Genomic DNA, 13,210 nt, shown 5'->3' with positions numbered 1-13,210 from the left:
GACGGCTACAGGCGACTATTAAAAGCGTATTATTTCTCGTCATTCACTTGCTTTGCCTCGTACGCGGCACACTTCATCACGAGGTCGCGGCCGCCGCGCGGGAAGGAACCCGATCGACCATCGGCATCAAGGGGAAGTAACGACGATCACGGAAGACTCGCCAAGGTTGTTGCTTCCGCGCTTATCGTACTCCAGCGCGGAAGGTGGTGCTTCGCGTGTCGTGTATGCGTTTATGTGCGCGGTTAGGTGACAGAGGGAGAGACATCGACGACGACGACGACGACGACGGCGACGAACGTGGGGTGCTGCCGTTATTGCTACTGCTACTGTTACTACGAGATTACATAGTCGCCGACGAGCTGCTGCCGGTTACGTGGTACCCGTCGGATAAAGAGTGCTCGGTGACGGCGACGGATACGAGTGGACAGGTACGAGAGGACCATCGCACCGGGAAGAAGAAAGGGACGTGTAATAGCAGGTGGGTGTAACTCGCGCGTGGTAATCCGCGCGATCGCGTTATTCGCGATGCCGCGACGGGGCGGGACCGCGTAATCGAGGAGCGTGCACGCGCGCGTGTACCGGCGTTACTTTGAGGTTAAGTGACACGCACCTGCGATCGATTCGCCCTGTGGACTGTGGAGAGAGACCCTGAGCGACCTGAGGGGAGCATCAGGAACACTCGGAGGAACTGATGGTCCACGGGGATATGAGGGATTCGACCTCGTCCTCGCGAGTCACACTTATCCTCCTCGTCGTCAAGGATCAATTTTCTTCCGGTTGACGATAAACGTTTCACATACCGTTTTTTACGACATATCGTTTTACAGCAAATTGTCCATCGTTCTCTCTTTCTAACCTGTTGAGAGAAAAATATTTGTGGTATTTGTGTGACTATATACTTGGGTCTGTACTCGCGTAGCTTGCACTTTTTACATTCAGAATCTTCGATTTCTTTCTCTTTAACACGCGAATATATATTGATTTCGTTTTAAGTGCAAACACTATTGCCTTTTAGGGATTTCAAGCAATGCGAACAAACCTTTTACAATAGTATGATAAAATTAATTGGTTAGGTGCTCCATATTTTTATAGCATGATTCATACTTCATACTATTCGTTTTCACGGGTGCCAACTATTTTTTTTTTTTGTATCTTATATAATAATTATTTTGTACGTAATTATTATTATTAATATTGTATTATTATTAACAATTATAGTCAAATAGCAATGCGAACAAATCTCTTAGAATTGCATAGTAAAATAATTATAATTAAATGCTTCATTTTTGTAACATAATTTATACTATTCACAGTCATTGTTGGATGCCGACTATATTGTATATATTTTTTTGTATATATAGAATTATAAATATTATTATTATCAACATTAACGATGGTATGAAAACGGAGCTCTAATCATATATTTAATCAATTACTTTATTATGCTTGTATTATATATTTGTAATCATAAATAGCAACGTAAGCAAGCCTTATATAATTATATAAAAAAATAATTTAGTTAAGTGCTCGATTTTTATGGCATGATTTATACTATTCGTAGTCATTTTTAGTAATTATTTTAGCCAATTATATGTATACTTTTTGTTTATATAGAATTATAAATATAGTTATTATTACTAACATTGTAGCAATAATAATTATAAAAACAGAACTTTAATTATTTTATTATGCAATTATAGTCACAGATATCCAATACTTTTCTCTCAGTGTTGTAACTCAAATTCTTTCTAACCCAATTTTTTTCTTATTTGTCGAGAATTTCCAAATATGAAATTCAACTTGTTTGTGTATCCTATGCGATATCTGTCATCCTTGAACATAAAAGAAATTAACGGTGGAGAAATTTGCACCTCATCTCTTTTCACTCGTTAACGATGCATTCGAGTATCCTCGATCATTATCATTGATTTTTTTATATCAGCAGAATTTATTAAGCTTTGTATCTCGATAAGCTGTCACAAAGGAATTTAGAAATTTATACATATATGTATGTTTGTACGCGTATTGATATTATAAAGTTGAATAATACGCGAGGAAATTCATAAATATTTAATAATATATATTTTTTTATACGTGGATATAGAGTAAAACCGCTGGTTGTGGATCATTCTTTAAAAAAATTCATTTTTTTTTTATTCAGAACAATATCAAACAATTAATAAAATAGTTTAATAGTTTGATCGTAAATATTTACATTATGGATGATTTTATTTTATTTTATTACTGTTTTATGTGTTTTAATTTGAATTAAATAAAGTCATTATAATTATCCATAATTAGACTCATGTGACTAATTGCGAATCAATTCACCAAATGCTTTATGCGTTTTTTTTATTGCTTTACTACATCCCATAAAAATAATAAAAATGATTTGCGCATGCATATCGTAATATACAGGATGTTTCATTTTAAGTGATATGACTTGCCTTTTATAACTTAACAAGTACTTAACGAAAAATAACTTTATTATAGTGTTTTGGACAGCTCTCGAGATAAGCTACAAGAATATGTAATAAAAAAAAAGGATTTCTATTTAAAAAAACATTAATGATCTTGACCTGATTTTGATAAGGTCACTCAAGATCAAATCTACATTTCCATTATGTGTTCCCCTTCAAGCCATGCAACTTTCATTCGAAAAATTTCTCAATAAAATCATCAATTCGCGAGATAATCAACCATATCACTTAAAATGAAACATCCTGTATATAATGGAATTATAATTGATGATCTACCATCTACTTTAGGGTTTAATTGTAGATCATGATGCAATTTTACATTTAAGTTTATTTACAATTAAATTATTAACAATTAAAAATCAATTATAATTACAATAAAAATTAATGAAAATTAAATGTTTAGTTACAAAAACAGTTAAATTATATATATGATAACACTTTTTACATATAAACATGTATACTATTCTATTTTGATACACTTAAAACAAATAAATCTTTTCGGGATAGCATTACCTGTAAGATTTGATAAGTTTTTAAACATTTTTATAATAAATTTATGCAATAAAAGTATTGTTATAACTTATAACATATTGATTAAACAAACACCCGCGGACACATTTAATCTCAACTGAGTATAATGTTGATTTTTTTCCATGGAATCTAATGCTATTTACTACTTACTATAAAAGCCATAACGTAATTCTTATGATATTAGAATGAATTTTGAAAGATACATGCGTTAACCTCGCACATTTAATTATTAGTTAACGATATCAATAAAATGTGTAGCGCTTTCTAATAAATTAAAATTAATTGACACTTGAAAGAGACGAAACAAATGCTAAAGAATCTTATCATATGTATATCATTTAATGGAAAATACTACGATTATTTAAATATAAAATGATCCAGAACTAGTGCCTGATCCATATCTGATTTTACTCTATATTTTATTTTTATATTTTAAAAAGATAACTTAAAAATAAAATACTACTACCCGAAACGATGCTGGAATTGATATTTTATGTCGATAAATAATACAGGCGCAATCTTTCCAATATATTTCGAATTCTGTTTCCCGGATAGTAAAAAAATAAAGGCAGACAGTGAGAATTTTTAGAGTTTGCTCGATAAATCTTTAACGATATTATTCAGATAAAATCTTTTGATAAAAATATTAGATTTTTTTATGTCAGTACAATTTATTAATTCTTGCGTCTCTATTTCGTACTTCTGTAAAGCTAGTTCCGCTTTTTCAAAATTCGGAAAAAATAAGCAGAGTTCTGATTGCCTCTCGAAGACTTCTAAGAGTTCTCTATCGGTCGAAAGAATCCCATTTAGAATCCGATTTAGAAAGAATCCCGTTGATTAAAAAATAATAAAGCAATGAAAACATCATTTGAAATATCGGGGGGCTAACTTCACGAATCCGAAACTTTAAAGGGTTATAATTTCATCATTTATTTTAGTATTTCAATTCATGTAGGCTAATAGAAAACTCTTTGAGGAGAGACTATCAGAACTTGTATCAGAACGCCCGATTTTCAAAAAAAATTTTCGACCTGTGCAGATTTCGAAAAATTCGAAAGACTTTTGTCATTAGGAAGGCATCATTTCTTTCCTATAACATAAAAAATTGATCCGAAAACCCAGAACAAATAAGTCAGCATGCAGTAGTCAGTACGCAGAACAAATGAGTCAGCATGCGATAGTCAGTACGCAGAATTTAATCTCAAACTTCTCATTTCTTTATTCCATAAATCCAAAAAACATTGCACGTTTCGACTCATTTTGAAATCTTCCTTACTAATATATCAATACAATAAATACTGCTTTTTCCTTGAATGTCTGAACGAAGTTACCATCAAATTTACAGATTTGATATTGTAATATCTGTTAAAACATTAAACTAAAAAATCTTTGGCCACATTATTTTTAAACAAAATTCAAGTGAAAGACAAATGACTTATCTCAAAGAAGCCGTCTTGAAACATTGAATCAAATGATTAAGAATATAAAGTAACAGTAAAACGTTAATTTCTAAATAAGTTCTTATGAATTACATGTTAACAATAGATGTTAACAATAGATAGTTAGAAACATAACTATTGCAATTTAAATAATAAATAAAACGTATCGGTCAACTAAGTATTAAAAGAGGGGGCAAAGCAAAAACAGTAATTTCTTTCTTATCCCAACAGTAGCGTTTATAGTTAAAACACAATTAGTACCTCGCTTATGCGCTTTTTTGTATGTTTATTGTTGTTCTTGAAACCAATACACATAGTCCATTCCTGTATTATGAACAGTTCGGATACAGTTAATGTAGTTATTAAAAGTGCAAAGATATTAATCTTTGCACTTTTAATATTCAAAACATATTACATTATCTCGAACTATTCATAACACAAGAATTTTTTATGGAATGCTGTGTTTTGCAATTACAAATGTCTATCTGATTCAACTGATTGTTTCGCTTTACCCAAAACAGTTGCATCAAATAGAATAAGTGAAACGACAAATGCTATTAATTTGTTAGCCTCTTTATTTATGCTATGTGTTGACATCTTTTTATTTATATCTAGTAACTCAGCAGCAATTTTTCTCGTGCAGCGCAAATTTTAATTGTTTTTTTTTTTCTTATTTCCGCAGAAAAACCAGATAATGTTGTAATTAAAAATCACATTGTTCTCCTTTGCAGACTTGAGTTAAATTTCTTCATATCAGAAGTGTTAATGTTATCTGAGATTATTGTACTATATGAAAAATCGAAGTAGAGTTTGCGATATACATATACAGATATCATATTTATATTCTTATTGATATTTAATGTTGGTATTTTTAAAATTCTAAGACATAAAAATTCGTACTATACTCTTTAATATAATACAATAATAAAGCTAACAGGACCAAATCAGCAGAATTAAATCGAAATTTTTAGTACTCATTTTGTACTAAATTGTATCATTAATGGTAATTTCGTATCGTATGATACCATGTCGAAAAAAATCGTGGCGGTGCTAGCTTAATATTAAATTGGCAGGACTAATCTAAAATAAAAGAAAAAAAAGAAAAATAATATTAGAAATCAATAGGACTAATAAAAATAATATTAGAAATCAATTGTACTATTTTGTGCTACTAAAAATGATTCTATATTATGTGTTTCCAAGAAAAAAGTGCGCTATTAATGTAATATTTAAGCTGGCAGGATCATAAAGAAAATAACAAGGACAAAAATTAACACAGAATTTGTACTAATTTGTACTATTGAAAGTAAGTTAAAACTTTACATGTTTTCTTCTTAAAATAACTTTATTAATATATACTTACAATCAATGAGGCATTCCACATCAAATCGGGTACTTTTGAATTCTACGAATATGGAAATAAAAGTCTTACGATTTTCTTTTGCAAATTGCGTCGTTTAAATAATAGTGACTATATTACTGATAATATTACATTTTAAATGCTTGTAATTTCCTAAATCAGTTTTATTTATATTATCTTTTCTCTTAAGTTTTTCATAATACGATTTTAAATTTAAAATTGAGGTGCAGCGTAAACCGCCACATCTGTCTAAAATAGATCATGAGCTAACTTAATCTTTATAATGTTGCTTTAGAGTGTCAAATAGCTCTATTCGAGCTGAAGACAATCATGCATATATATGGAAAAATTTTTGAAAAACTATCGCGTTACATATATATTTGCAGAATAGAATAAAGTAAATATGCATAATTTAATAAAAATGTTTTATGACGAAGTGAAAAAATTCTGGAATATCTTATATACATTCACTTGTAGGTACTTTATTCAGATAAAAGAAAAAAAAGGAATAAGAATACATAGCATTACTGTCTACTGTGTCAGTTTTGGAGCCCATTTTGTGGCTGAATTTAAGAAATTGATTTAGGAAATTACAAGCATTTAAAATAACGTAATATTATCAATAATATAGTCACTATTATTTAAACAATTTGTAAAAAAAAATAGTAAGAATTTTATTTTCGTATTTGTAGAATTCGTTTTTAGCTTATATACTGTAATAAGGATACTGAATGTACATATATAAGGTATTTACCAGAATCTTTTCACTTTGTTATAAAACATTTTTATTAAATTATGTGCATATTTACTTTATTTTGTTCTGCAAATAAGTAACGCGATAGTTTTTCAAGAGGTTTTCTATATGTACGATTGTTTTCAGCTCCAACTGAGCTATTTGACGCTCTAAAACAACATTACAAAGATTAGTTAGTTCATGATCTGTTTTACAAACAGGTACGCTGCACCCCAATTTTAAATCGTAGTATGAAAAACCTAAGAGAAAAAAATAATATAAATAAAACTAATTTAGGAAATTACAAGCATTTAAAATGACGTAATATTATTAATAATAGTCACTATTATTTAAACTATGCAATTTGAAAAAGAAAATCGTAAGAATTTTATTTCCGTATTTGTAGAATTCGTTTTTAGCTGATTTGATATAGAAACAAAAGCCACAAATACACGAATTATAAGTTTGTATTTTTTTTAATTAGCTAAACAGATCATTATTTTATTAATTTTAATAAAGCGCAGTAGTTAGTTTCTGAGAAATAAAGGGATGTCGCTTTAGGAGACCTATGTCAGTATCGGTGACTTTCCTTTAATGTTAGCAAATTAAAAAAAAGTAAAACGATGTTTCAAAGATACCCGGTTTGACGTGGGATGTCTCATAGATTGATGTTGATAGCATATACTAATAAAATCATTTTAAAAAGAAAACATATAAAGTTTTAACTTACTTTCAATCGTACAAATTAGTACAAATTTAGCTGTGTTAATTTTTGTCCTTGTGTTATTATTTTTATGATCTTACCAGCTTAAATATTACATTAATAGCGCCACTTTTTTCTTGGAAATACATAATATAGAATTGTTTTTGGTAGTACAAAATAGTACAAATTCAATCCTATTAATTTCTATTATTTTTCTTTTATTTTGAATTATAGTTCTGTCACCTTAATATTAAGTTAGCACTGCCACGATTTTTTCTGAAATGGCACATGGTGCCACAAAATTATCATCAATGGTACAATTTAGTACAAAATGAATACTAAAAATTCCAATAGATCGGATTTGATTTTGCTGATTTTGGTCTTGCTGGCTTTATGGAGCTGATAATGTATGATTATATATGATAATATATAAGATAATATATGAAAGCTAGCTTTATGAAATTGATAATATAAGTATTTAATATATATATATAATATAAATATTTAATATATATAGATAATATAAATATTTAATAGATATATATAATATAGGATGCTAATTTTACTTAAATAATGTATTTTATCTAAAAATGTTAGTTTAAAAATGTATGTACTTGCCCATGTTTATTAAAAATAATATATATCTTTTTAAGAAATTTTTTTCCCGTTTATACACAGAACGAAACTGTTTGAATGTAAATATGACGTATATGTACGATAAAAAAACATATTCATTAAAAATATATTTTTGTGTAACAATATGATAATGTGTCTCCCAACAGTGTGACGTTATGTTAAGATCACGACAGTCATAATTATTTAGAATATTATTATAATTATAATAGTGCCATATTATAAAACTTCAAGAAAATCATCAATTTTGACATTGTTTTGTTAATAAAATATTTTTAAATTGTAAATGAGTAAAATATTTTCAAATTGTTATAAAAAAAATATATTTAAAGAAATATTTTACTCGCAAAACAATGCCGAAGGTAATGTTTTTTCTGAAGTTAAACAATAGCATCTTTATAATATATTTTAAACTATTTAATTGTCGTGACCTTGTAACATGTACGTTACGCAGTCGCGGTCATGAGAAAGCTAATGTACGTGGAATGTATTATTATAAATTCGTATCATTTAATTAACATTTTTACTTTTTGTTTTTCATGTTGTGCATAATAGGGAGTTTTTGCAATACCGTTTTTATCCAAATATGGCTACGATCAGGGTTATCTTTTTCTCAACAACTACTTAAGGAAAAGATAACGTGACTTTAGTGTTCACCATATCTGGATCAACGTCATTGCAAAAACTACGTATTAAACTTTTTAACTATACCAGAGTCGCCACAATACTGGAAATCAGAAAACTGTCAGAGATATCGAAAATAATCAGGCAAATCAGAGAAAAGTTCACAGAATTATTTGGAAAATTAAAATTCTCGCTTTAATATACATACATCACACCTACTCAGTTTTAGAATACTATCAATTAACAATTAAAAATGCAAGCAGTGTCAGCATATTAATAGTAATTTATATTACCATATTAAATTAATCTCTCAACAAAATATATAATCGTTTCCAAATCAGAACGAAAATATAAAATTTGAAAATATCAGAAGTTAGGGAAAAATATTATTGAAAATCATGAAATTTTATTTTTACTGGAACTCAGGGAAAGTTATAGAATTTTAGGATGAGGAATTCGTAACAACCTCGTGTACATAAGAAAAAAAAGAACAACATGCAAAATTATAAATAAACAGAGTAATAAGATTAAGTATTGTTAAAAAAAACTTTTATTTGTTTGTGTTGTCCCGTGCGCGTCATAACGTAATGATTCAATCGGCATTTTCAATAAAACTGCGCCGTATAATCATACATTTTACGCAAAATTTACTTTCGTTGTAATCGTCAAGTCTCCCTACTAGCGGCTTCAGTAAACCATTCAAACGCTTTCTCTCTTACGTTCAAACTGCGTGTTGCTGAAACGTTATATTAATTGATAACTAATCATAATTCGCAGTGAACTTGTTGATGTCTCAATGCTTTTATTATATCTTAATTTCTCTGGTACAAACTGCGCAATTAACCGACAGTTAAACTACTATTTGCTCTACATTCGATTTCCACTCCATAAGTTTCGTCGGATTTCTCAACAGAATTTTATCGAGCGCCCAAATGTCAGTTGATCTGGCTATATATATATATATATATATAGCTAAATTAAATATATATATATATTATCAAACATATAATTTCCCGTACCGAAGAGTTCCAAGATTATCCCAATGCCTCACGAATCGCAGGTGCCACTTTCGTATAATGTCCATCGACATTGAAAATTGCTCGGAACAAATAAACATACGTCGCGACCAGGTATAGTGGAAGAGTAACTTTATAATTTGAAAAGCTGCAAATGACTGTACCTAAGTTGAAACTTTATGGAAGCAATAAAGTCGCATTGTTCCGAATATTGATTGATGAACACTTTATGATTCTGCACGAACACTAATTAAATACTTGCACTGGGGAAAAAGATGATTGCATTAGTTAGAATTCTGGTTGAAATTAGACAATTCAAAATTTTCTGGTTTAATCTGTTATAATTCTACAGTTAAGACAATCAGAATTCTGATTGATATGATCAGAATTTTTTGGTATGTCCATTTTCAATCACAAATTTTTCTCAGTGTGTAAAGTTACTGTTTTGTCTGGAATATATAAATTCAAAATTATATTGTATATAATTTTCCCTTTTTTCACTTTAAAATATTTACATGATTAATAAGAATTTTTTATAATAAATATTTTTATTTTAAAATATTCGCGAAGTTACATAATGTCGAAAAAAATGTAAGATGTTTCAAAACAATCTACGATACTAATTGCAATTTTTTATTGTTTTGATTTCAGCATCATAAATATAAAAATCGTTAGGGTAACTCCGGCAAATACGCCGCGTTGGAATTTACGCCGCAGAAGTCAGAAAAAATAGAAGGAATGGGGGTAATTTTCCCGCAACTATTCTGTTATATGCCTTTATTTTATATTAGTATTGTGTTATGATTTCAGCTTCTTATTATTAATGTTAATGAAATTATTGTGAATCGATTTGTCACTGTAATAAGTAACGCCATCATAAATTATAATCTACATAAAATGATTACTGTAAGGCTGGAGAAGACTTAGTGGCTATTCCATGATACATACATAGTGGCATAGTAAAGCATGTTGTGTAATAAAATACAAGTGCTTTGCTTTCATATTCTTTGTTTAGTTTGTTGTCTTGTATATCCCACCTGTTTGAGATATACGGCATTTTTAGCGAGCGGGATTTATGCCCAAAGTATACAAAGTGTGCAGATTGAATTCAGTGCATTAAACGCATTATATGAAATATGTACCTTATGTAACATTTGTAATATATATAGGAAGATTGTAATTAATATTATTATTATTTAATATACATAGTTATTATTCTTATTCTTTAATAAAACTTTATAAATACATTTTATAAGTTATTGCGTCATTATACGTTTTATTTATATACATTATTTGTAAATTTTTCATGAGCTGTACATACCCTCCCTCCCTCACCTCCTATGAGTAGCCATATATCCCTTCTATGGGATATGCGGCAAAAATAAAAGGATTTCAAAAAGTTTATTTTTTAATATGAAAAATAAATATTTTGAATTTCTAATATTTTTTTCATAGTAGAGAGAGTAGACAGTACAAAGTTTTTACTGATATAGTTCGCTTACTATAAACATAGTAAATAATACTTAATAAATTAAGTTTTTGATAGGTGCGGCGTATATACCGGAATTACCCTACATAAAAAAATGGCAGCATTTTATGCTGCATAAATACTAATCTTGTTAAAGTCATTTCAATAACAAAGATCTACGTAAGGCATACAAAGAAAAACACCTAATTACATTTTTTTCTAATGATAACATCAAGCTTACGTCAATAAGAGTAGGGTTGATGATATCAGTAAGTGTTACGTGAACGTTATCTGCGTTTTTAGATTTCTAATTCTTTAATTAACCCTTTAGTATCGCACTATGTTTTGTCACGTATACAATACTAGATATTATATAAAAATATCGCAGAAAAACGAACATATAACAATTTTTTTTCAATCGGAACGCCATATTGAGGAATATACTATAATAGTAATAAGTAAATGTATATATATATATAAAATAAAAGAAATAGTCAGGTATGTCATACTGACACCAAAGGGTTAACTGTTTAGAAGCAGGGTTAGTAAAAGAAAATTAAAAAAAACACAACATTGTGTTTTCTTTTTAAATATAATTGTCAATTTTTAACATGTTTTAAATAATATTAAAAAAAAGACACTTAAAACATTGTTTAAAACATCGATTAAACATATTTTAAACATATGTTTTTAACAACTACTTAGAAGCTAAATCCAGAGTTGTCATAAAATTAGGAAAATATTAAAGAAATTGAAAACAGGAAATCAGGAAATTTTGTGAAATTTTTGTCGAAAATTAAAATTCTTGACTTTATAAAAATTTAATATGCTTACATCACACCTACGCAGTTTTGAAATACTATCAACTAAATGTAAGCAGTATCAGCAACATGAATAATTTACATTACTTACTGTGTTAAATTGCTTTTCCAACAATATATTGAGACAGTTTCTAAATCAGGGAATCAGTCATGTAATTCTTTCTATAGAGCGGAAACGTAAAAAGAATTTTTTGTATTTATTCGTGTATATGCACATATACATAAAAATTTTCATTTTTTACATTTTCCGAAAAAAGTTACATGATCGACCTCCAGAATGAAAATTTAAAAAAATTCAAAATATAATGTGTCTAAACTATATGAAAATAACATATTTCATTTGTGGCAAATTGTTTGTTTGTAATATTTATTCAATGGGGCAAAATTGCGGGTAATCATTAATAATGCACGTCGCGAAGAAGTATCGTGTTTTCACACGATATCTTTACATAAACTTGCTGTTTTTATTAAATAAAAGAATAAATAAATAAATATCGTATATATATGAAGCAGAGTATCGGCAACGCAATCGGTTTTTTATTTTTTTCTGAGAGTCATCTATTTGTTTGTTATTCAATATTTGCAACTACATTCTGCTGACCGGGTCAATCGAGTCTCATACATGGAAAAAAACCGCAAATTATGATGTGTAAATATAGAATTCACGCGCTTTGATCGCGTGCTTGAATTATTGATAAAAGTTTCGTTTCTACATCCGATCGTTATATTTTTGCACGGCATAAAGTTTAATCACGTTTTCATCTTTTGTTACAATGGAATTTTTTAATTTCACAGCTGACGTATAAAATTTAAAAGTTTTATCAGCGTCTAAAAATTATAAACAAATATTATATATGTATCAAAAGCTGATTTCCATGTGACTTATGTATCTTGTATAATTACTAACATTATATCTTTCTTGTATCAATATTATGCGATATTACAACGAGACATTCTTTCGAAGAATTTGCTTACGAAAGAATTAAGAGAAAGTGCTTGCATGGTTGATTACGTACGCAAGTTTCAAACAATTCCTGCGTATGGCCTATTTTGGTTAGAACTGATTGAATTAATGATGATTAAAATATGAGGCCGAATTATATTTTAAATAGAAACATAGAAATCAAAGCATGTTTAAGGCAAAAATAATCTGATGCTTAAATTTACTTTATTATGAATACGTGTTACTTGAATAGTATATAGACATTCACGTGGCATTGAGCGCACAAAGGAAACATTTGGAAAATGAATAAGCTGAATGTAAATCATGTTGCTCAAAATCGTTTTTTATCTATATTGAGTTTCTATATGCAGTTTCTATATGTTCATTTTTTTCTATACTGAGAAACAATTCTGATTGAAAATAAACGAATTAAAAAATTCTGATCATCTTAATCAGAAT

General features: G+C 28.8%; 1 protein-coding gene across 1 annotated transcript in view; it reads left to right on the top strand.

The window, feature by feature from the left end:
- The first annotated feature begins 405 nt into the window (after nt 1-405).
- LOC108751003 (elongation of very long chain fatty acids protein AAEL008004-like) overlaps nt 406-13,210 on the top strand; it is a 47,134-nt gene continuing 34,329 nt past the window's right edge. The window contains exon 1 of the mRNA XM_018490926.1: nt 406-478. The gene's annotated coding sequence lies outside the window, so the exon portion shown is untranslated. The remainder of the gene's footprint in view (nt 479-13,210) is intronic.

This window comes from Trachymyrmex septentrionalis, unplaced genomic scaffold (assembly GCF_001594115.1).
Source record: "Trachymyrmex septentrionalis isolate Tsep2-gDNA-1 unplaced genomic scaffold, Tsep1.0 scaffold11, whole genome shotgun sequence".
NCBI lineage: Eukaryota > Metazoa > Arthropoda > Insecta > Hymenoptera > Formicidae > Trachymyrmex > Trachymyrmex septentrionalis.
This window is presented reverse-complemented; position numbering and strand designations above follow the sequence as displayed.